Source organism: Cinclus cinclus, chromosome 2, assembly GCF_963662255.1.
Source record: "Cinclus cinclus chromosome 2, bCinCin1.1, whole genome shotgun sequence".
NCBI classification, from domain to species: Eukaryota; Metazoa; Chordata; class Aves; order Passeriformes; family Cinclidae; genus Cinclus; species Cinclus cinclus.
In genome coordinates, this window is record NC_085047.1 from 99,072,734 (window position 1) to 99,098,363 (window position 25,630).

The window sequence follows — 25,630 nt, forward strand, 5'->3', positions numbered from 1 at the left end:
CCAGAAGACAGATTTCAAGTTTGTCCAGCATGATGGTACCTTCAAAGTACTGTCTTACATGTATCTTCAGCCATGTATTAACATGTTTTGTTTATGAGAATTTATAGCTGTCAAGGTTTGTTGGATTAGAAGGTGTAATTGATGTGCTGCCAGTTTTAGAGTGAGCTTTGACTCCCATCAGGTCACAATGCACTTGCAGCTCCAAATGCTTCTTGAGGGACCTTAAAGGAAAATTCTGGTGTTTCTCAAGCCAAAAGATAAGAATGGAGCATGACAGGCACAGTAGATTTTCTACACTCCTATCCCCTTTTCTTTCCAATGTTTTCTGGGAGAAGACAGTTACCCATACATCTTGGTCTTAAGGCATCCAAGCGAGGATTCTCTGAGGAGTAGTAGGTCATGTGGATGATGCAGTTGGTTGTTCAGTTCTGGGTACAGGAGCAAATCCTGTGAACATTTTTTGTCTCTGTTTGAATATATGCTGAATTGAAAGGATTCTGAAAGCTAACAGACTGCTGACTAAACTATAAACTAGGAATGTACTACCTGAGTAGGGAAAAAGTGTGCAGCATTATATTTGGGCACTGTGTTCATGCACTTTTCTGTCTTGATTTACTCCATTTATTCACCAGCAGCCTTGCACGTGTTTGTTTTGAGGACCTCTCTTGATCACCTTGTTTTTTAAAAAATGGTAGATTCTTGGAATCTAAAGACCAGCACATAGATAAGTTCAGCTGTTCATGGCTTTTATACTGTGCTCTAAGTTGATAAAACAGTTCTTTCAGGGTGATGTGTTTTTGGAGCAAGTTAAAGAAAAGCTCTGCCTAAAGAAGGCACTGGTACCTGTATGGCCCCAAATTGCTCAAGATTGTTGGGCCTTTATAATCAGTGACAGAATTAGCGCTTGTGTGCCCTTTTCCTTTGACCTCCAACAGTCAAAATGATTTGGGTAATTCTGTGCCGTTTGAAAAATAATTCTTTTCTTACTTAATTACTACAGTGAAACCAGTAGGGTTTCACTGTAGTAATTAAGGGATTTTATAATGGAAGGATTTTCTAGAGAATGAGGATGCAGAAAGATGTGGTAAGATTTTGTAAATCTCACTTAGGTCTCCTTTGCAGAGACAGATCTGGTAGGCTCTTGCAAGGAGGGAAGGAGTTGGATTGTTGTTCTCCTCAGTTGGTTCATCGTAAAGGTGAAGAAGAGCTTTAATCTGTAGTTTTCCAGTATGTGAAACAGCACTAGTCTTTTATTTAAACTACTTTCTTGAGAATCTGCAGCATTATTTTTATTCTCATCTTCATTATTTTTATTCTCATCTTCACAGAAGAATAGCCATGCTTATGTGCTCTAAATTAAAATTCTGTGTTTTCTCCATCTCTGAGTTGAAAATTGAATGTGTGCCTTTAGGATCTGTTCTTGGCTTCTCAATCTTATTTTTTACAATTAATAGCACTTAGTTGAAAATAATTCAAAAGGTGCCTGGGAAAATAGCTTGATGTAATGAAAAAGGCCAGGAGTCCACTGGAGATGTTGCTGAAAGAGCAACAAGGAAAAAGACTGAGGACAATAGAAAAGGCATTAATTAAGTGTGTGCAGAAAATCATGTGGTTTATATGGATCACTATTCAAAGCACAACTTGCAACGCTTGGGTTTTTGTTAGGGTTTTTTTTTTTTCTTTCTTAAAAATATCTAGTAGCAACATATAAGCAGTATAGAAGTAGAAATTGGACTTTAGGACTGGATTAGGAGGAGAGTTGAGGAGGAAATAGCAAAGCAAGTGGAAATGATGAGGAGATAGAGGAAAACAGGCAGTGGGTAGAAAAATGAAATAACTTGTCCTTAGAAAGAGTATATCTGTTCTTGTCCTGCTTGTACTTACTGGTAGCAAGTTCTGAAACCAACTGCTATAAATCACCTGAACTGTGAAGGTTATGAAAAATTGTGCCAATTTTTGCAAACCTTCCTTGTAACATCTTGCCTTGGGAGCTTTCCTAGGCAGAGTACTGGTAAGAAGTTCATGTTTGTGCACATTTTTACTACCACTTTAAGAAGAAATGTTGGCAAGGCCTGAAAGAAGACTAATTATAGCTTTGCAGTGAGGGTCTTAATATGGTTGTGGATGACATTGCCTTTTGTTTTTGGAGCGAAAAATAGATGTTACTGTGAAGCAAGAAGCAGGGACTGCATTGTTAACATGACTCCTAAATTATTACTTCAAGAATGTCACTTGCTAATGATTCAGGATACAGTGATGACAGGGGAGGGCTATTCCTGATGGATGCAAAAGATTAAACAGCATGCAGAAGAAATGAGAGAAATAAATGTGTGTTTAGGAGAGAAATAGCAGGGATGGAATGAGTGTTTAAAGAGAATGAGAGAAAAATCAACCCATTTCTCAGTTTTGAGGCCAAGTTGGCACCCCCTTGACTCATTAAATTGTTCTTTTGAATCTAGAAATTGTCTTTACAAAATGTCTCCTCATCAAACAGCAGAAGGACCTTAACAGAGAGGGAGGTCAGGGCCAAATTATAAGCAGAAGCCCTATCTATTTTAGTTCTGCTCATTCAATGTAGCTTTAAGTTGGAGACTTAATTAATCATCTTTGTGTTTGCTGACATTTGTATATATTCTGTATTCCCATTCTTATTTGGCATCAAGCAGCAGGATGGTCATTTAATCTTAGTGTATACAGAATCACTGACTGGTTGAGGCTGGAAGGTACCTCTGGAGCCCATCAGGTCCAACACCCTTCTCTGTGCATGTTTGGTTGGGTTTAGAATATCTCCAAGGGTAGAGACTCCACAAACTCTGGGGGCAACCTCAGAGCCACTGTTCAACTACCCTCATTTTAAGAAAATATTTTCTTTAGTAAAATGAAGTGTCCTATATTTAAATTTGTGTCCGTTTCTCCTTGTCCTGTCACTGGGAAACACTGAGGAAAACCTGGCTTTGTCTTCTTTACCCTCCCTAGCAGGTATTTATACATGTTGATAAGCCTTCTCCTTTCCAGGCTGAGCTGTTTGTTTGTCAGATGCTCTTAATCATCTTTTGGACTTGCTCCAGCATGTCCATATCTCTTTTGCACTGGGGAGCCAAGAGCTGGACCCAGCACTCCATGTGTACCTCATTGGGTACATGGTGCCCTCCCTCAATCTACTGGTGTCGCTCTTCCCAATTCAGCTTGAATGTAGACAGTTCTGTAAGCAGAAGTATTTTATGAGGCACCTGAGAGCTTTCAGCTCAGGTTTGTTGTGCCCTCAGCCACAGGTGCTGGTTCCCTTGGGTTTGCCTGCTGCTCTCCTGCCCTGTGTTGATTCCTCAGGTAGCAGAGAGAGGGCAGCAACTTGTGGTTGTGGCTTCTGGGTGTGTTCATCTGCCTATGGGCAAAGGACAGCACTTGGATCCTGTCCTTGGAAAAGGGTTCTGGAGGGTGCGAAGTGGAACTTGGGGATCTGGGGGAGGCAAGGCATAGGTGACAGGGCTGTGGAGGGAAAGACTTGCCTGACGTTACCATTTTAAAATTCTAATGGCTTGTGGACTTAGTCTGAACAGTTCTGGCTATTCTGTCTGTAAGAATATTTGTACTTGTTTTTTGAGTACTTGGAAAAGGCTTGAATAATGCCTATTCATTTGTGATTTATGCAGTATCGAGGCTTGCATCCAAAGACACATCCAGTGAGTGTCCCTCTGGGCCAGACTGGTCCATTAACTTGTAGTATTTTTGCTATAGGCTTCTACTCTTCTTTTTTATTCATAGCTGGTATGCTTTTCCTTTAACTCCCACCTTCAGTGGGAGTATATTTTAGTTATTATTTTGATTTTCATTTTTGTTATTCAGAGTTCCTTTGATTTAAATCAATCCCAGGGGGAAAAAAAGAAAAAAAAAAAAAACAAAAACAACAAAAAAACCCCCAAACCCCAACCAAACAAAAACACTCCCAGAAAATATTTGATGGATTTACATAAGTTACTATTCAGGTTTACTTAGGACTGGAAGTTGGGTAAGAAATTTGTCCAAAACATTTTGTTTTACATCCGGAAGAGAAAAAAATGCTTCTGCCTCTCCCTTCCTGGTTTACTGACGGATCTGTGTGTTTCATAGTTGGCAAATGCTTACATTGTGATACTGGTAATTAAAATCAGGGAAAGAAATATGAGATTAATACTGGAAGCTAGAGGTAGATTTTTGAAACAAAAATTGATATTAACTCTATAGGAACTACTCATCTTGTAAAATATCAGCTCATTAACTTCTGAATGATACTACCTTTCAAAGGATGATATTTAGGAAATCCGACATATTTCACTGGAAATTTAAGAAAATAGTTGATTGAGGTGTGTACATTTTAATAAGCATAGATTTTACTTTTCCTTTGCAATCTGCCTTTGTGCTTTTCTTATGCTAATATTATCTTAAGTAATAAATAGGAATTCCAGAAGAAAGCCTGTGAAACTTAAGCTTCATCTTACAAAACAATTTTGTCACTTTGAGTTCATCAGTTTTAAGATTTGTTCTCTGGCTTGCAGCTGAAATGAGCTAATACAATAGAAATATTTTGTTTTGCTGTACTTGAAGTTCTTGTAAATTATATCAGAGTCTTAATTGTAAAAACAATCCTAATATTTCTAAATTAAGGTGTCACCTTAGCGCAAAAAATCTTGACTGAAAATTTGTGAAATTGATGTGAGATCTGGTAGCATTGTTGAGGATCATGCAGAAGACCACACTTTTGGCTGCAGTAGCCATGTCGTGGTAGAAATGAGCCCAAATGCATTAGGAATGTGACATGATAACCTATTCCTGTAAAAAGTATGTCTAATATATTAGCAACATTTGTATGTAACACAAGGAGCTCACAGTGATACAAAACAGATCTCACACTGGTTCATAATGAAGACTCTTATCCAAAAGCAGGAAACATTTGGCACAGGTTTTAAAGTCCACAGTATGAAATATCTAGCACTCCTTTTCATAAGTTAATTTTATTGTGTCATGTTCTTACATCTTCAATTTTAGACTCCTTGTATCTAATATATTAATTTTTAAAGACTTCAATAATCCTTTTTTTTTTTTTTTCTGATACAGGAAGAATAGACTTGGGAAACTTGTAAGTGCTGTAAGATAAGCTTGTCAATTTTTTTTCCTCTTAAAACATTTTCTGCAGTGCTTCACGAAAACTAGAATTAATCTGAATAAGGATTGAGCAATTTCTGCATATGTTATGTCCTGTCAAAACTGGCAAATAGAAATGCAGGGCAAAATGCTGATGGAGCAACTTTGTCTTACCTGAACAGTATTTTTTTTTCTTTTTCTTCTTCATGTCATGCCCATATTTCTGTGTGTGAGGTGGGATAGTGCTCTAACAAAGACCAGATGCTTAATATTTCTCTTTGGCCATGTCTCCTCTGTTTCAGGGTCCCTGCATCCCAATTCTGCAGCATGTGCAGAGCTGCTTGTTTCCCAAAGCTGCTCTGTGGCTGCTTATCATTGTATCTGTGTACTTAAAACTATACTGAATTCATTTTGTACAGCCCGTTAATATCTGTTTGCAGAAGAGGGATTGAGATATGAAATGATTAAGGCTAAATGAGCATCTAGGACTTCACTTGTGATACAGGACACATAAATATAATTTTTCATGGGGATATTAATTTTTTTTTAGCCCTCTCCAAACAATGAGAACAAACCTGTGGGGGCAGGTTTTTGTGGGTTTTTGTTCTTGTTGTTTGTTTTGTTTTTAATTTTAATTTTTTCCTCAATTCTGGTCTGAAATTTATTTATAAATATTTAAAAATGTATTAAATTAAATAAATACTTGTTTTCCATTTTTGCAAATATCATAATCCTTCTTTCTGCCATAAATGACTTTTCTGCTTAGCACTTTTGCAAGAAAAAGGCTCAATTCAGCCTTTGCTAAGGAGAAGCCCTACAGCTGTGGTTTGTAGACACTGGCTTAAATCTGGAAGACTCTGCTTTTGCTATAAATCTAGATATTTTTTTCTTTTTTAAACCTGTCCATCTGGGAAAAGCCAGCATTTTGTACTTCTGTGTCTGTACAGTTACTGTATGTGTTTAGATATAGTATATATGTGTACATATATATAGTTTATATATATTTCTTTTAGCTAGATCATTGGTTTGCTTATATTATTAAAGACATCATCCAGTACATGGAATAACAGTAGTCTTTTCATATGTCATATAGTGAATCTTAATGTCCAGAATTTCAGCAGCTGGCTGGTACATTCTGTGTGTATGAATGAGATAGAAAATGTAAGAGTCTAGTGGACTTCATAGCTACTCCCAGTTGCATCTTCTGACTCCAGGCTTCTCTCAGATTTGTTTTATTTCCAGCTCCTATCACAACTAGAATTCTTCTGTCCTGTCCTTGCCCCTCAGCAGTTTTCTGTTTCCCTGGCACTTCCATGCTCCTTTTTCCTGACCCTCACTCATGTTGGCTGCCATCTCATCTCATCTCATCTCATCTCATCTCATCTCATCTGTGTGTCAGCCAGTTGCTGTTGCAGCACTGTGGGCTCAGTTCTTGTGCCAATTTGCTGTAACAGCTCCTGGGCGAGGGGATGAACAACCATAAGTGAAATCTGTCTCATCTGCTTCAACTGGCAGGTGGAGCACCCCCATGTCCCTCTGGGACCAGTACAGGCTTCCCTCGATGGATGCAAAGCCAGCACATAAAGAAAGGTCTGAGAGCTCCCTTCATTTGCAGTCAGGAATAAAGAGAGTGCTGCCTGCCTCTCCAAAAGGATGCCTGTCAGTAAGATTTTTTCCTGCCAATTCTTTTTTAGTTTTTTGGGTTTTTTTTTTTTAATTCTGCTAACTTGACTATGTTTTCAGGAGAATAGCAGACACACTGGTTCAGATCAAGGAGAGTGGTTAGACTACTTACAACTTTATTTAGTTAAGATAGAATTAAAAGTCTCTATACTAAGCTGTGTGCAGTGAAAGGCTGTAGCACTTGTAGGGAAGTGGGAGGAGTATGGAAAAGCATGAAAATATGCCTAGCTTTCAAAAATCAACCCTGGAAGTAGATAAAAAGTGAGGTTGGTGAGGAGCCTCTTGTGTTTTGACATATGTATGTATGATGGAAATATGCAGTTAAATTCAGATTCTGTTAAACATTAAAAAAAAAAAAGCAGCATGGACCCTCTCTGCTTCTTTCCCCCCCACCCCAACCTTTTCCCCCCCTCCTTTCTGAGAAGAAAATATTTGAATATTGATAGGGTATGGTATAACTGGCCCAACCATAGTGATATGACTGGCAAAAGAAATAACATGATTCGATGGCACTTTCAGTCCATCTCTTGTTTTCTGTTTCAATGAATATCTCAGATTCAGTAAGAGGGTAAATGTAGAATTAGTGTTTCCCAATCAATGAATAGCTATTACAGAAATTTCCTGTTGATTTTGACAGCTGATTCCTTCTTTTTAAGGAATCTTCATTTGTAGCTTTAGACTACTGAGTTATTAAGGTTGCAAAAAGCCCCTAAGATCACTTAGTCCAGCTTTGACTGAATACCACCTTGCCAACTAGACCATACTAGTGCCATGTCCAGTTGTTTCTTGAACACTTACAGGGATGGTGACTCTTCCTCTCCTTGGACAGTCCATTTCAGTGATTTCTTCATCCTATCAGTGAAGAAATCCTTCCTGAGAATTTCTTTTAATACCACATTACTAGAAGTAGGACTATGGTGATTTATTATCTCTGATGTTTTTGCAGTATAAATGAATATGATTTAAAAGCACACTTATGAATTACTTAGGAATATGAATTGAATACAAAATCAGCAGTAGTATCCTTTCCTAAAACAAAACTTAGTGAACTCATTTGACTTGAAGTTAGGTGGCCATGGTACTTAATTGTAGCCATCACTGTATTTCCTCTCACTGGATTAGAAAACTGTACCTGTTACTAGAAAAAAATATTGCAGCACATACAATGATTGTCATGTTTTCATACATGTTTAAAAGTGTATTGAAACTGAATACTGCAATCACTGTTTTATTCACAGAAGCAGGTTTTATCTTTTATTGCATAAGTACCCACAGATTGCAGAGTATGTGCTGTGACCTTTTGGGGTTATTTATCTTTTTTCTTGTATGCATTAGAGCTTGTGTGCTTTAATCTGTATTTGCTGAGAAGCAGCCAAATTGCCCCTTCGGTAACAATCTATCTTTTGTGTGTGCGTGTGTTTGTGTAATCCATGTTCTGATTGATGTATTAAAGGCTTTGTAGAAAAAATATGAATCATCTGTATCAGTATTTGCTTATGAATCACATTTTATGATATATAATATTAAGTACATGTTAAGACTTTGGACACTCAGATGCTATATATAAGAATATATACTTAATTGTATAAATGTGCTTTATCCTGTTAAGGCTGGGTGAGATGTGGTGCCTTCTTCATGTGTATGTTCCCTCCATTTGTTAATCTGAGGTTTTCAGATCCAACCATATAAAACACTGAAAAATTGATAGAGATTAAATTAATCTGATTTATTCAATTTTCTTGTGTGTGTAAGTCTGAAGGACTGCGGAATGATAAGCAAGTTGCTTGGGGTAGATGAAAAGCCTTTTCAAACACTGGAATAAATAACTGTTTCTGATAGGAGATCTGATTATGGAACAGAGAATTGAATGACAAAACCCCTGTTGACTTTAGCATAACTAGGGCTTGCCTGAATGAAGTCAAGGCAAGAGACAAAAAAGGGGGTCCATATTCTGCTTTCAGATCTTCAGTAGTGGTGTAAAATCTGAAGGTCGCAGTTAAAAAATTCTATGTGAGACAGACTTCTTTCCATGGTTACATTATTATCTGTTTCAAAACTGTGTTGTGCTTACGGTTGCACACTCTGCTGTCTCTGCCTCTAACATGAGTGGCAAAAAAGTTGATAATTTTGTCCTGAGTTTGTGAAACATTTGCCTTGGCATTTTTGAAGCCTGTACTGCTGGTATACATCTGCCTAGGTCAGGAAGGGAAGATAGCAAGATAGACCAGGTGGAAAACATAATGTAGAATTCTGATAAATTATTTTATGCTGAATTATTTCAAAGTGTATTCCAGTTGTTAGTTAAGATTTACATCATTCCAAGAGGTAAAATATTTTATTCTTTTTTAAAATGTAATAAAAGTATATAGTTTAAGGGCTATTGAAATTAGGCAAATTACTTACAGGTATGCATGTGTATATGATTTTCCTTCCTTCCCATTATTTGTAGTGGATTTATAGAGTTTTCCTCATTGGTATAGTTCATTATGCTAGAAGCCTCAGGTAGAATCACAATCTTTTTATATCATACAGCACAAATAAATTCATATTTATAGAGAGATAAAAGTAAGCTCAGTAGACCAAAATATTTATAAAAATCCTGAGTGTATTTGGGAACAATATCACTTTTTGCCTAGAATCTTTGTGTCTGTGATCCTTCATAGCATGTCGTGTTGTTCCCCGCCCCCCCCAGCTTTCTAAACCTTTGTTTTAGTGCAGATTGTGTGAGGATGTACTCGAGCTAAATGCAGACTGTTAAAAGAGTGTAGAGTTTTGGGCCCATGCATTGGTGTGGGCAAAGCTCTGGGATTCTAAAAAGGTGTTAGTTTAAGGGAAGGCAACAGGTAATAAGATGTCTAAGAAAAGTGACCTTTTGAGAAGTCTGAATGAATCATGCTTTATTTACTGATGGGAGAAGCAAATTTTCATGTATGTAAAAGACTGATGCCAGGGGAGAAGCAACAATACACTTTCTATTCATAAGGGCAGGACAAGAATTTCAATGCAAAGCTAATAAAATATGGGTTAGATACTGAAAAAAAAGAAAGAGAAACAGAAGACATATAAAGAATGGGCAGAATATTTTTGAGCAGCAAGAATAGTGAGCTCCAGAATAGGTTACTCAGAGACTCTGAGGAATAGATTGGAAAACTCTGTCTGGATTACACTGGAGTGGGACTTGGGTTGTCTGACCTCTCCAAGTCCTCTTCTGTGCCCATTTTTTCCCCTATTGGTGTTTTTGTTTTTGTTGTTGCTGTTGTGTTTGTTGTTTGTAAGGACATGCTTTCATAAAGGATACATACCCTATAGTATGAATGTATGGTAGTCTGAAGCTCTCCTTTTTGTTTACAATAACGTTTTGCAGGCCAGTAAGCCCTGCTGTCCAATGGATATGTATATTTTGATATTTATGATCTGCAAATTAAGGTAATTTTTGTATACAGTTCCTGCTTCTGTATGCTGGAGGAGTAACTGAATGCCTAATAAAATGGTTTCCTACAAAGCAATCAAGAAACAATTTCATTTCAGAGGCCAGTTCTGCTTCTTCACTTAATCTCTTTTCAGATGCACCCTTAGAGTACAGGTGGTGTTAAGAAGGAGATGAATATCTGGAAAATGGCAATTTAGGGGCATGTGATGCATTTACATTCAGTCTGGGAATATACTTGCTGCTTGTGAGTCAGCGGTGTCAAGCAACTATGCCGAAGAAAAGAAAATGATAAAAAGGACAGAAGTGACAAAATGAGTGCAAATTATGTAATCAATGTTTCTCTTTTTATCAAAATAGTTGTTTCAAACCTAAATGAGCTTTGCCAGCTAGTGGTAATGTTTTGAAGTATTAAAGTAATAAGCATTCATTGGACTTTGTTAGTATTGATATTATTTTCAGTAACTCTGTGTTAATTTATCCCAGCTGCTAAATAGTAGAAAAAGGACATTTTTTTTAAGATATACATGAAATGAAAAGCCTTTTTATTATATGAAATGAGATCATATGGGGGAAATGTGTTGCTGTTACCAGATGGAGATGCCTTATTTCCATGTAGAAGGGTTGGGTGACTTTAAAAAAAAAAAAAAGGGGAATCTCTTTCTAATGTTGCTGTGTGATCCTGTGTGGTTTACTGCTACTAATTTGCTTATCTTGACACTGATTCATATGCCCTAGCAATTTTAAGGTCATTCAGGACCATTACATCATAAGGGTTAAACTCTGTATAATATAGGCTTTTTCTGAATCTATGTAGCTACCTTTCTATTAGGCTGGTACTTATCATGGAGTGCAGTTTCTAGAAGTGTTTGGTCTTCATTTACAGATGTGGAAGATGCTTTGCACTCTAACTTCATCAGTAGTTAATGGTCCTCATTGCTGAAAAATGTAATTAAGCTCTGTTTCTAATATGAATTTGTCTGGCTTCAATTTCCAGGCATTGCCTCTGGTTTGTTCAGAGCTCCAATACTCTATTCTTAGTGAGATGTTTATACTTTCTAATGAAGTCACTTTTCAATACTCTTGTTCTAAACTAATCAGACATCTCTTTAACTCTTGCTGTAAGGCATTTTCTCTAGTCCTTTATTATTACTGTATTGATATGAATTGGTTAGGTTGTATTTTTATTAAAAGGTTTAAAAGAGAACTGCGCATGCACTGTTAACATCTGCCTGGCCAGTGCAATACAACATACTAAAATCAATGCTCTTTGTTGTTTTCCTGTTGATTTATCCAAAAATTGCTCTGTACTTCTTCCTTTATGTGTCATCATCCTAGGAGATGAGATTCACTTACTAGTTCACTTGGAATTTTTTTGTAGATGTTACTCTTCAAAAAATGTAGAGTTTTACGGAATAGGTTACAATATTTTATGCCCAACTATAAATTTTAGATTATTTTCCTGGTTCCTCTGCCAGTGATGGCTTGTATTAACAGCAACTTTTTGTCTTCTGGATCATTAGTGAACTGTTAAATAGCAAAGGGCCAAAAACTGTTCTTGTTGGGCCCTACATAGTTACAAATTTTTGTTAAATAATGCTTTTTAAAAATTTAATTTTATTATGTTTGCTAATTACTTGATTTTTAAATCAAAATAATGAATGGATAAATCATTTGTCTTTGGCTTCATGTTTAGTATTGCATTCACCATGTTTTACCTGTCAACTTTTTAGCTGTGGACTGCAGCAAGAGGCACTAAGATGATCAGAAGGCTGGAGCACCTCTCATATGAAGACAGGATGAGAAAGTTGGGGCTGTTCAGGCTGGAAAAGAGAAGGGTCCATCAAGACTTTACAGCATCTTCCAGGATCTAAGGGGGGCTGGAGAGGGACTTTTCATCAGGGCCTGAAGTGATAGGACACGGGGGAATGGCCTTAAGCTGAAGGAGGGCAGGTTTAGATTAAATATTAGGAAGAAATTTTGTATTGTGAAGGTGATAAGGTTGCTTAGAGAGACTGTGGACCATTCAACCCTTGAAGTGTTAAAGACCAGGCTGCATGGGGCTCTGAGTAAACTGCACTAGTGAAATGTGTCCCTGACCAAAGGTGATCTTTAAGGTCCATCCTTCCAAACCAAATCATTCCATGATTCTATGAGTTTCTCTGTACATCCATTGATTTTAATGCTGGCAGACATATATTTGGATATATTAATGTAAATATTTAAGAATGTAGTTACTTAATATCTGAAAGTAGTTTCTCAAAACTAAGTTTAATAAAGAAATCTTCAGTTTCAGTGATGATCGGAGCAAAACTTCCTTTGATTTCTGTGAGGCCCATACTGTATATACCTGGGCTTATGTATGTGAAGCCTGTATAGCTGGAGACTCTAAATAGTATATATATATGTATATATCCAGTTATGTTTCAACTTAATAATTTAATTTATTGAACAGCCCAGTCAACTATCTAGAAAAGAATAGACCTCTGCCTGTCATGCTGGCCAACTAATTGTGTCTTAAGAAATATTTTAGCTTGTTAAGTATTTGAATGTGATATCTGAAATGGGGAAGCTTTGGAAAAATGTTTGGCTTTCCTTTCTGTGCTAAAAGCTACCTTGTCAGTGCTGTGCTGAGAGAACAAATGCATGTAGGTGTGAGCAAGAACTAACTGGGTTGTGTTAGCAGTGGCCAATGGAAGGGAATTCTCAGCAGGGTCTGGAACTCACTGTCAGTGTAGTTGGGTGCTACAGTCCCTAAAAACTTGGACTTGGCAGGTTGATTCCAGGCAAAGTCATGCCTGTACTGCCAATGGGCTTCAGTTCTTGCAAAGGGCACTTTGGTGCTCCCAGTGGAGCTGTTGGAAGGATGGCTGAGACCAGGGATGCTGCCTGCCTCTCACGGGAGGTGAAGGAAGGGTAGAGAGAGTCACTTCTGTGCTTCTCCTTTTGGATTGATGCTGATTACTACTGTGAGTTCCTTGTACAGAAGGAGATACTTATGTTGTGCCGCTCCCCCTTAAATGCCTTTGCCTGCAGAAAACAGAATAGGGAGAAAAACAACACCAAACCTCATTTCTTCCCTTGGTTTTGCAATTTTGGCCATGCTTGTCCTTGGGTTCCTTGCAAATGGAACACTGTTTCAGCTTGCACACTGTATTTTGGGCTCTTCCTAACATTTGGACATAAGTAGTGTGCTAGTAACACAGAGCAGCACATGAATATCAAGAATTTGGAAGGGCAAGTATAAAATCAATAAAATCAGTGTAAAATGAAAGCCACCAGAAATGTTTGGTTTGCAATTTTTTATGTTATTTATCACTTTTCATTGGCCCCACTATTAAGTGTATTGAAATGTGTTACCCAGTTTAGCATTTGATTTATGTTAAAGACTGTTAGCCTCAAGATTCAACTGCAGTTTACTAAATGCCTGGGTCATTCTTAATGTCTAGTGGAAAAGGCCACGGTATGAGACACTTTTCCTATTGCCTCAGAGTAACTTTTACTCTGTGTTTCTCCTCCCAGCCTATGATAAGTTGCCCTGGATTGTTTTGTTGTGGTATGGGTTTCTTTTTGGACTTTTTGGTTGTAAGGTTGGTTTTATTTTAATATTTTTTTACTTATTTCAAAACTTTTGTGACATCATTATCTGTAATATCTGGAGTATTAGAAAAAATACCCTTTTCCTTTCCTTTGAGAGTAAAAAATTTGATTCATGCAATGATATGCCATTCATAAACTTTCACAGAAAGTTCTGTTAGCCAGTTGTTTGTAACACAAACTCTGACATTAGAACTGTGTTTAAATCTTATTTATCAGGTAATTATGATGCCAAACATACTTCCAAAGCTCAGGCTTTCTGCATAATATGCACAAAATGCCAGAGCGTAATATTTATTATGTTTGTAGGCCCAGAGGGGGAAGAAAGGTGCCAAGTAAACGTAGTGAAGGCTGTCTAAATTATTTCACTGGTTGAAGAATAAGGGAACATTTTAATCTTAGAGCCTGTGGGAGTTTGGAAGGAGTGTTTCTGGGAGGAGAGTAAGTATAGACTGAGATTTGTAGTGATTCAGAGTGTGTTAGTAAAAGCCATGTGGAGAAATTGCTAATTTTGGGCTGATAGGTCATCTCTTGCAGTTCTTTACAGTCTGACAAACTTGTTTCCTGGTAAAGTACATGTTCAAATTATGTTTGAAGGAGATATAATTGGAGTAATTTTAGAAATTGTATCTAGTAAGGAAGACTTAGGGAATACAGATGTTTAAAATTTATATGTAGCAATAAAAGATAAATCAGGGAATCTGACTGTAGGGCAGTGTTAAGTAGCATGCCAAGGTAGGCAGTCTGGTCACAAGTGTGGTAACTTCTCTCCAGGCTCTGATGGACTCTGAAATCTGAAATCTAATGTGTCTGTTCTGAGCTTTGGGAGGCACGTGCGTATTTTAAATTTTTTGTTTCCAATTTGCAAATTCCTCTGGTGTTTAGATGACTAAATTGGTTACACTGCCATGGTGCCAGGAAGGCTTGGAGAGTTGTACAGGTGCTGGCTGTGTTTGAGAGGTGATACAGAAGGAGACCCAAGTTGAGTTTTGGATGACTTATGTGTTCACAGAAGGAGATTTTTAGAGGAAACAAAACCTTATTTGCAGCAGATCTCTTTGTAAATATTCTAAAAATGGTTTGTCAGAAGAGTTGTATGCTTTCAGCAGTCTGGGTGCTAAGGTGTTATGTCATGTTTGGAAAGAAAAGCACAAACCAGCTTTGTAAGAGGTTTGACAGAGGCACAGGATACCAATTCTATGCTGAGTAGGAGTTGATTTACTTTTATTAAAGGAAAGAATCTTTAAATGCACTGCTTGAATTCTTTGTCTTGATTTTTGATTTTTATAAGACTGATTAAAAAATTTATGACAGTAGATTATCTAAGTTTCCTTGGTTTAATGCTTTTTTTTTCTGCACTTAGCACCCATTAGCCAGAAGGCATAAGAGTGTGTCTTTGCTTATCCAACCTGCTACAGTGCTGTGCTGGTTTTGGTGGGGTAGATTTAATTTTCTTTATGGTGCTGTTAGGGGGCTGTGTTTTGGATTTGTGCTGAACACAGGGTTGATAATATGGAGGCATTGTTGGTATTGCTGAGCAGTGCTTATACAGAGCCAAGGCCTTTTCTGACCTTCTACAAATTACAAAGGGATCTTCCATACCATCTGACCTCATGCTTAGTATGTAACATGGGGGAAGGAGAAAGTTGTTTGAAGCAATGGTGTTTGTTTTCCCAAGTCACCATTACATGTGATGGGGCCCTGCTCTCCTGGAGATGTCTGATCATGGGAAGCAGTAAATTGCTTCTTCGTTTTGCTACCTTGTGTGCATGGTTTTGCTTTCCTCATTACATTTTCTTTATCTCAAACCATGAGTTCTCTTTTACCATTCTAACTCTCTCTCTAATCCTGCCGGTGGGACAGTGAGTGAGTGCCTGCTTTGGGGCTTGGCTGCTGGCTGGGGCTAAACCACAACAAATGCCAAAGATGAGTTCATTTAAACCAGAGGCAAACAACCCAAGGGCTATGATAAACTGGCTCCTGGTATATCAGGAATTTGTGTGCCCTTAGAGGATGGTGACTTCAGTCTGGGCAGACTTGCCTCTTGGAGAAGGTAAATGTCACCAGCTGGCCCATCTGCAGTCTTCCCAAACTATAGGAAGTTGGTAGCAGGTTCATCTCAAGCTGTGGTTCACAGTTCCTTCCTCTGAATGGCACATGGTGAGGATGGGGAACAGTCTATCACAATATGCTCTTTGGAAGATGGTTTGAAATTACTGAGCCATCATTTAAATCTCCCCAAAGCCAAATGTAGAGCTTCATAGTTACATATTTTTCTCTTTATGTAAGTTTTTGCTTTCTCATTTCCCCTTCCTCCTTGTAAACAAAATAGAGAATGATGAACACAATTGAAAGAAATGTGCTTTGGGAAATAGAAAATGGTGGAACTAGACAGAAATCTATTTTAAACACATCAGTATTATAACTGAAACAGTGGAGTAAAATGTTAACTTGTTTTTGCAAAACATTATCTTGAGTTGGCTGCTTACACAAGAGCTGAGTAAGGAACTACCCTTTCTAGATAATAAGTCATCTAATAAAACAGACTTAGATGACATACTGATTTTAGCTGATAAATTGGATGAGCAATTATACTTTATTTCAGAATTTAAATAGGATTTATATCTCATATATTAAGAAGACATTTATTTTGATGCTGTGTAATGCAGTGATTTGCATGGTATGTTTCCTTCATTGCTACTTCTTTTACCTGTTCTTTGCTGAGATACGAACCATCTAGTTTTACTCCTATTCATTTAAAAACATTAGACTTATTAAAAAAAGTGCATGTCCATACATCACAGCTAAGAGTGAAGGCTCATGGGCTTACATTCCTTGTACTCTTTTAGTCATATGTTTTAAAGGAGCTTTAAGGAGCAATCAGGAGAAAAAGAGATCAAAATGAAAATCGAGATGCAACCAGCTAAAGTTCTTTTAATGAGAAAATTAAAACTCAAGTATACTCTGTAACTGAATTTTTATTTAATACAAATCTCTTAAGTGTAGTTTTAATATTAAGAATAGTTAAATAAATGTGAGACTAAAAGGAAACATGTTTTTTAAATGTGGATGAGAATATAGTGAATGTATTAAGTGTGGAGAAAGATAAACCTGGTATCCTACCTGGTCACAATGGCCAGGCTGAATGGGGCTTTGAGCAACCTGGTCTAATTAAATGGCATCCCTTCCCATAGCAGGGGGATTGGAACTTAGATCACCTTTACAATCCTGCCTAACCCAAACCAAACTCTGATTCTAGGATAAATGAAAGAAAAAAAAGAATATAATTTTTGTTGTACATTGGAACTCCTAAGGAAACTTCTGAAGCAAAGAATAGAAGTGCTGGGAGGTAAGAGCACTAGCATATCTGAGGGAAGGCAAGACAGGAGGGACTATGGAAATGAGGAGCAACTACTCTAATGTTAATTCAGTTATATCTAATGCTGAGAGTGTTCCAATGGAAACTTAACTCCGGTGAGCTTGTATGCTAGAAGAAACCTTTACTACTTAAGGCACTAGTGGATCAAATTGTGAACAAGGACATTAACGATGAACTAGAGAATGTCCAGATTTAACCAGGTACATCTCATCTCAGTATAAGGATTGTATAAAACAGAGAAAGTTACCTTTGCCTCTTTGCTGATGGGATTGAAACTTCAGCTCATACTGCTGCTGCAAAGCTGGTGGGATTTTTAAATTAATATAATTTTTCTTTTGTCTTTAGTCAAATGAAAAATCTTCCCACCTCTCTTGCCTTTTTTATTAATTGGAACATTTTACTCCAAGTTTTAACTGTTTACTACTTTCCATATTGTAATACCCTAAATTTTGTGCACATTTCAGCTCTACCTACTACAATTTAATTATATCGTAAGCAATATATTTTTCAAAGCTTGGCTTTAGCAAATTAGGTCTTCTCTTTGTCAGGTCTAGGAATGCCTTATCTATATGTAGTCAAGGTGTGTTAATGTTTCTTGTAAATGCACCTGTGTAAAGTTGTGAATTCTTTGACTTCAGCAATGTTTCCCTGCCAAATGGATGACTGTTAAATTATGAAATGCTATGTGGTAAATTTCTCTGAGGAGTTGCGTGGCCTCACTTCTGACTATATTAATTCTTTTTTTATGTGAAGAACATCAGAAACTTTGATAATAAATAACCAGTTTAATTTGCTCATTGCTGCACCTCTAGACAGAGAGCATTGCTCTTCTTTTGACCAGTACGTTACAGGAACTGTAAGACCTAGTGATAAATTATTATCAGAAGGAATTTAATCTAGCTCTTTGTAGATGAATCCTGAAGTGTTTGGTTTCTGAATGTGGACTTTTTTCCTGGTATTTATACTGTGGTGTGGCAGTGAAGGATCTTTATTCTTGTGCCTAAAGAGCTTTCTGTCTTGGCTCCTATTTCATAATGGATATTTGTACTTATTTTATTTGTATTTAGCTATTCAAACTGATTCCAAGGTACTGACTATATGTATCTGACACTTTTGAATGGTATTTTTTCTGTAGTGATGGGGACATAATTCAAAACATTCTCATGTACTGGGCCTGGTGTGTGTGTTTGTTTGCTGCCATGCTTCTAAATGAAGAATGAACTTACAGAATTTATTTAAAAATTGCCTCTATAATTCTGGGGAAAAAGAAAGCTAGTATAAAGTTAGTCAACACTGATTATTGCAAGATGGCAGTAAATATTATTTTATATATAAATATATGCACATTTTCATAGAAATCAAAGTATAAAAATTATGAGCTGAGATAATATTTCAAGTATGTTTTATAATGCAACTATTAAGTGTTTTACAAAACTGGATATAATTCAGGTATTAATTGCCAGAAGATGACCAGATCATAACACCTCTAGATGGCATACAGAATTAGAACAAAATAAAACTTCTGTACCTGGAGAGAACTCCAACTGTCTTGATATACAGTGCAATTTTCTTTAGGAGATATTTGAATTAATTTGTGCTGCATTATTGGACTTGAGGGGAGGTTATGTTCAGTAAAACTCAGCACCTTGTCTTCTTTCAGGTTAGAAGATAATTCTGCTTTTGACTTTTTTTTCCCCTACCAATTCACTTCTAATGAAATCTTCCTCCTTACTTTCTGAAAATTGAACTTGTGTAAAGTGCTATGAGTACTCGGAATTACTTTTAAAAAGTCTTTTTCCCTTGAATATTGATGCATTAAAAACTCATAACACCTATATACCAAGATTTAGTACTTCCAAATTAATTAATTTCCTAAAAGGACAAATGAGGTAATTTTACTGTCTGTTCAGGAGTTGATTAATCATGAAGTTAAAAGTGAACATGATCATCATACCATAAGCAGTGGGTGATGTTTGGTGTGTGAACATTTACTTGCTTGTGCTGTGGGTGTGAATGTGGAGGGGCAGTGCCCTCTGCTCTCTGATTTGAATGCCTAGGAAGAGCAGAACCATCTTGTTGTGTTGCCCTGGTGCACAACACCTGGTGTGTGAGGACAAACTACACATAATTTGGTTTGTCTAAACCTGTGTGTGCTTCCTGATTCCAGAACATGGTACTGGGTGAGCCTCTTGATAGAACCATTAGGAGAAAAATACAGAGTTCCAGCCTCTTGCTATAACCCTAAGAAACAGATTGGAACAGTATTTAGAGATTCCTACACCATCCCAGAAGTTCCCTGGAAACATTGTTGGTCTTAGGTCTTACAGAAATTGTCCTGATTCTTTCTTTTCCCACTTAAGGGCTCTTGGAAGCCCTGGAAAGTAAGAGATCATTGATAGTCCTTCAGTGGAAAAGCAGCACAGACCTTCGGTCAGGATAATGATGTCTCCTTAGCCAAACATGGAATTATGATGGAGGCCAACCATACAGGCTGGTGTCCCTTCATCCATGCCTTTGGTGGCAGATCCAAACAGATGCTGCGGTCACTAGGACAGGCTGGCTTGGGGAGAGTACTGTGCTGCTAGATCATACCCTGCTCGGCAGCAGGTGGGGCTCAGCTGTTTGCTCAGTGCTTTGTGTGAAGCTGGTCCTGTTGGCCCTGCCCTGACATGACCATCCTATGGCACGAGGTCCAACACATGCAGCCAGCTCCACCACAGGGTCCGGAGACTTGGGGAAGAAAGCAGAGACAGCATGGAAAAAAAGCCACAGCTCTTGTTTTGGGATCTGACATCAGCAGTGGTTACCTGCCTTGCCCTGGAGCATGTCTGCCTCTGCCTCCTCTGCAGCTCTGTGTACTCACATCATGCCTTATCACCACACAGAGCTAACAAGCTCTGTTATGACTTAATAAAATGTGCATGAGTTGCCCTGGATTGACATTAGCTGGTATGAAGAAAAACCTTATGGAAATGCTTATTCCCTTTCACCATTAGATGGAGCAAAGAGCTGTTCTCCCCCTCTATGCTTCAGAGCTCAGAAATCTTTGCTTAAGCTCTTCCAGGGAGCAAAAGAAGCCTCATTACTTCCAAGGGCTATGTGTTTGCTTCAGTTTGGAAAAATAAGGTGCCCAGTGCAGAATCCCAGTGTGTTTTCCCCATCTACTTCAAGCTGAAAAAACTAAGTATGTGGTAAATTAATACCATCTGCAGTGAAGAAGCTTTTATGCACAAGCTCAATCTTTCATGCATGATTTCTATTTGAACCCTCTTAACTTGCTTGGAAAGTTAAGCCAAAGCAGTCAAAGGGATGTATAATCAAATACTTCCTTTTGAGAAGTGACTTCTTGCCAACAGGAGGTGAGTGTAACTTGTGCTGAAAACTTGAGTTATTAACCTGCTACATTGAGAAATGTAGTTCTTGTGATTTGAAAATTATTTTTGTTTGGTGCATTTTTACATGCTGTGAAACTATACTTGATAACTTGTTTTCTGTGGTAGATTCTTTAAAAAATGTACTTCTTTCTGCATTAACTCTTCCTGTTCTTTATTTAGGTGTTTGTTAAGAGGGGCAGGATGAAAGCCTGCTTGTGCCCAGCTGTGGTTGAAGTTGTATGTGTTTTTCTGTATGTCCATGCATGTCCCATTGTGTTGTGTTTAATTGTTATTTGTTGTTTTTATTTTGAAGGAACAGTTGCTTGGTCAAAATGGTATTTCTTTCTAGCTGTTCCCCTCTGAAGGTTAGTTGCATCTGGTAAGCACAGAGCTGGTCATGCTTTCAGTTTGGGACTGAGAGCAGGTTTTATACCTGGCTCCTGGCTAAGCTTTTCCACTCTTGGTACCTTACAGTGTGTGGATAGTTCCTTCCACTGCTTGTTCTTTCTTGCTTGTGTGTTCATTAGGTTTTCCTATTCTGAGCAAGTGTTTAATAATTTGATTCTGCAAACAGTTATTCTTTTGCTAAGACACTGGAGTCTCATACCCGTAGCACATCCTGGAAAAGGACTGCTGTAAAACTGAATTGGGAAATTCAAAAATAAATAATAGTCAAAAGTAAATGTTGCAGCATGCAGCTTGTCATACTGTTTTTGCAAGTGTATAATCACTCTGTGTTATAATAATTTGTTAGCATATTTTTCTATTGATATTACTCAGCATTTATTGAGATGATGTTACATCAGATGTTCTACTTTTTTATGATGTAAAGAGTTATGCCTTTTAGCAACTCCTTGGACACAATTTTAAGATGTCCTGCTTTAATTTATAAGTCATTATTCCTAGCTATCTATCTAGGTAATTCAGTAAGAAAGGATATAATTACTTACATGGATTTTTCTGAGTATAGAGATGAATTGTCACAAAGTGGGATCTTGTTCTTCAGAGGGGACAAAGCTGTTTGGCAAGCTTGCTGCTAATGCATGAAGTTCTGCAAATTTGTACAAAGTAATGTCAGGAGACAAGGTTTTTGGAGAATGAGACAAAGATATTGTGACGGGATTTGTACATAGTTCAGTACTTGGACATAATCTAGTTCATTATAGCATTGACTATAAGTACTGTAGAGAGATCACTGCAGGCTTACCAAAAGTAATAGGATCTATGGATAGCTCTTTTAAATAGAAGCTTCTATTGCAAACTTGGATTTTAAGTGATTTATCATTCTGCAAAGATTATTAGAGACTTAACTCCTCCAGTTTTTTTCAAAACCAAACATTTAAAGAACTTTCAGGTTATTTGCTTATTCATAGGGAAGAGTCAGTTGCCTATGATTCACTGTAGTGAATATTCAATTTAGTCTTTCTTTCTCTTTGTCTTCTCTTGTAGTATGTGTTTTATTTAATTTCAAAATCTTCATGGATCACCTCTACATCTGTAGCTGGCCTCTCATAAGTAGCAGAAATACCTGTGTGGTGATACAAGCGGAATATTATAATATTGTTATGTGAAGCAGTTCATAAAAAGTTAGTGAATGTGTTTTTGATTTTATAAATAAAATGTATTGTTCACTATTGAAAACTGAAAGAAATAAAACACTGAATTTGATTAACATGCACAACTATTTTAGTCAGCTTTTTTTTTCTGTAGTAAGAACTCTACAAAGTTAAGTGAAAGAATTCTTTTACTAGATGAACTGAAAAATGTGATTTTCTACAGTTTAAAGCTAGATTTTTTTTTTCTCCTGTCTGTAACTATTGCATACATTTCATGCTGTGGAAACAACAGCCTTGCTCTGTGCATAGTATGGTGCAGTGGCCAAGACACTCATTTAGGAACTCCACATTTGTTCCCTAATATATTCTAAAGCAGTAATATAATAAACAGTTATTGAGTGGGTTTTTAGTAGTGTGTAGGGTGGATTTATTTTTCTTTGGTTTGGTTTTGAATCACATTTTGGGAGAAGGAATGAATATTAGGGTGAAAATATTTGGACAACTTGTTCTAGATTCCCATTAAAGTTTTTAGAGTTACTGAAAGTATATATTTCTTTCAAAGTATTTGTCAAATACTTAAATGACCTTTCTATCATTAAAAAATAACTGTCTTCCCAAGGTAGCTGATAGCTCTTTACCCTGTGGGAATGTGCTGGAGAATATCAAAATTACTTTGCATGTTATCTCTGCTTAATATGAAAGCAATCATTTTAAGACCTGTGTATTTTACTTATATAGACATTCCATTCCAATTTTTGTTTATACATAATTATTTATGGAATAAATACACTACTCCATCAGAAGCTGCCTATGCTATGTGTGCATGCTGTGCACCTACTGAACTGAAAGAAGAGGAAAAAAACTTGCAGTTCCAGTAATGCAGAGGTTCTTCTGAAAGGGATAACCTCTTATGAAACATTATCAGAGGACAGCAGTGAGCTGGGGAGCTGTGTTGATGTTGAAGTAAGAGCTTCTGACATGATGTTTGCTTGCTGAAGGCTCCCAGCAGCCACGGGCCGTGCGCGGTCTGCGGCGCGAGGCTTTCCACTGGCTATGGGCATGGGAAGAAGCACTGTTCACAGTGCAGCCAAATAACCTCATTTTAGCCATAGGAGGAGATGTCCAAATGGCAGAGAACAGTTGGTTTTTTTGGGTTTTTTTGGGTTTTTTTTTTAACACTCAGAGGGTGACAGACAGTGGATATAGTGTTTATTTTGATTTAGTTTAGGTAAAAGCTAATCACATAACTACTTGTAACTGAATGGTACAAAACGATCGTGAAATGTTCAGGTGTTCAATGGGAATTTTCTAGCTGCATCCAAAACCTCAATTTAATTTTTAGATTGTGCATTTCTCTGTATGTTTCCTGAATTAAAAATTAGGGAAAAATTATTAACCTGCTCATTTCCTCATAAGTTATGTAAAAACATTCCCCTTATGCATTCCTTACATGTGCAAGGATCTCCACAAGGCCAAAGGACTTAATCCACAAGTTGTAGAACTTTCAGGCACTTGTGTTTTGGGTGATGGTGGCCCTCTGAGCCATTGCTAATAGTTTGTACTCAGGGTGGATGTCAATATGAAGAAGATGAATGCATCTTTTCTGCTTTCAGAATTTGGTGTTAGTGAGAGGAAACAGAAGCTATTCTTTTGTGCTGCTGTTGGAATGAATTAAAAAATAAAAGCAACCTGGAAAACCAGGATTATTTTGTTTGCTTGTTTTGGGGTTTTTTTTTAAGTTATAGTGCAAGGAGGGCAAGAAACCTTCCAAGCAGTTGAAATTTCTAGTGTGTGACACTTTTCAACTTGCTCATTAATGTGCTAGAGAAGGACTAAGAATTTAGGTGGGGGAGAGAGGGAAAGTCTTGACATTGAAATTGGAAAGTTGTTCATGTACTGATAGAAGTGATCTGCAGTCTACTCTTTCACAATAGCTTCTGTACTTAAGGCATAAAGTCAGCAGAAAAAGCAATAGATTTTTAACATGAATAGACATAGCCATCCACTATAGGTCTAAAAATCTGTAGGAGATTTTTATTGCTGGTCCCAAGAGTAAGTCCTGGAGTACTTCTGCAAATTGCTCTAGAGGAGCTGAATCAAAGAAATCCCTCTGAACCATAAAGTGCTTGTAGATATTGGGAGGGTTTTGATTGTTGTTGTTTTTTTTCCAAGCACTTTAAATGTGGTTTTAGCTTTGCAAAACCACCATGAGCACCTTCCAGACCTGAAACAGTTGTACTCTTCAGGGCGAGATAATCTCAGGCACTGAAAAAGTGAGAGGGCCTCTCATGAGAGGAAGGATTTGAATGGCTGAGCCAGAGCTGGCAGCTGGCCTTGGAATTGGCAGGGCTGGCTCAGCCCTGTGCCCTGTGCTGGGGCATTCGTCACACGGCAAGGGAGCAGGAGCTGGAGTGCTGACAACCAAGGTTCTTTGGAGACAACAACAGCCTTGTGAACAATCAGGAGCACCACACAGGAGGTTTTTTATTTTTCCTTTACCTTGTTGAACCTTTACCTCCACTGAACTTGCTCTGTGTCTGGCCCAGCTGCTGAGATGCAAACTATTGTCAAAGTGCTGGTCTTGAAAGAAAAGCACAAGGCAGGCAACAGGGCTGGTTATATTCTGCATGTTACATTGATTTGTTTAGAATATTCCCTTCTAAAGGTCTGGGCAGATATACAAGGCTGCACTAACGAAGTGTGAACAAAATGTACATGGATTATGTAACATTCCTTTGTCTGCTTGTAGTAAAAGCAGTCTGATGAGAATGAAACAGTGAGGAGATGATGGGGGAGCTCAGGGTGAGAGCAGAGAAGCTGTTGGTGAGGTCATCTGGTGCCCATGCTTTGTGTTCAAAATGGCTGTGTCCTTCGGGATGGTTTTGCCTTGCTCTGCTGGGCACATAAGTCATGTTTTTGCACACAGAAGCAGGTGAGGTAGCTTTTGGGTCTTTTTCGTGATGGCACATAAGACGGGGTGAACTTTAGGGCTCCTCTGAGGTTTCTAAATGCTACCTTAGGAATTTGTATTGAAGATTTCTGTTCAAGCTGTCTTACTTTGTCATGATGTGAGGTTCACTGTCTTTGTTTCTAGTAAATATAGTGCTTTATTTTCTACCTGAAACTTGCTGTGGTGGCTCCTTTTAAGGGAAACAGCATGCGTGTGTTCCTTTTAAGGACATTTGTAGGTTTGTAACTCTGGAAATGCAAGTTATCTTGAGACTATTATAATTTCTTAAGAAAGAAATCAAGTAAGCCTTGGCTTACAAAGTCTTATTGTCAAAGCCCTCATATTGTCTTCCTTATCCCACCTTCAGTTGTACAGTCAGCCTTGTTATTTCTCATTTCTTAGTTTGGCAAGGTCTAATTCCATTATTTATTCAGCTCAGGACTGGCAGTCTTCCACTACCATTAAGAGGGTGATTTGCAGATCTGCAAGAACAAAACTTTTTTACTTTGAGGACAGCCTTGCATTTGGTTTACAGTTGGTTAGTGG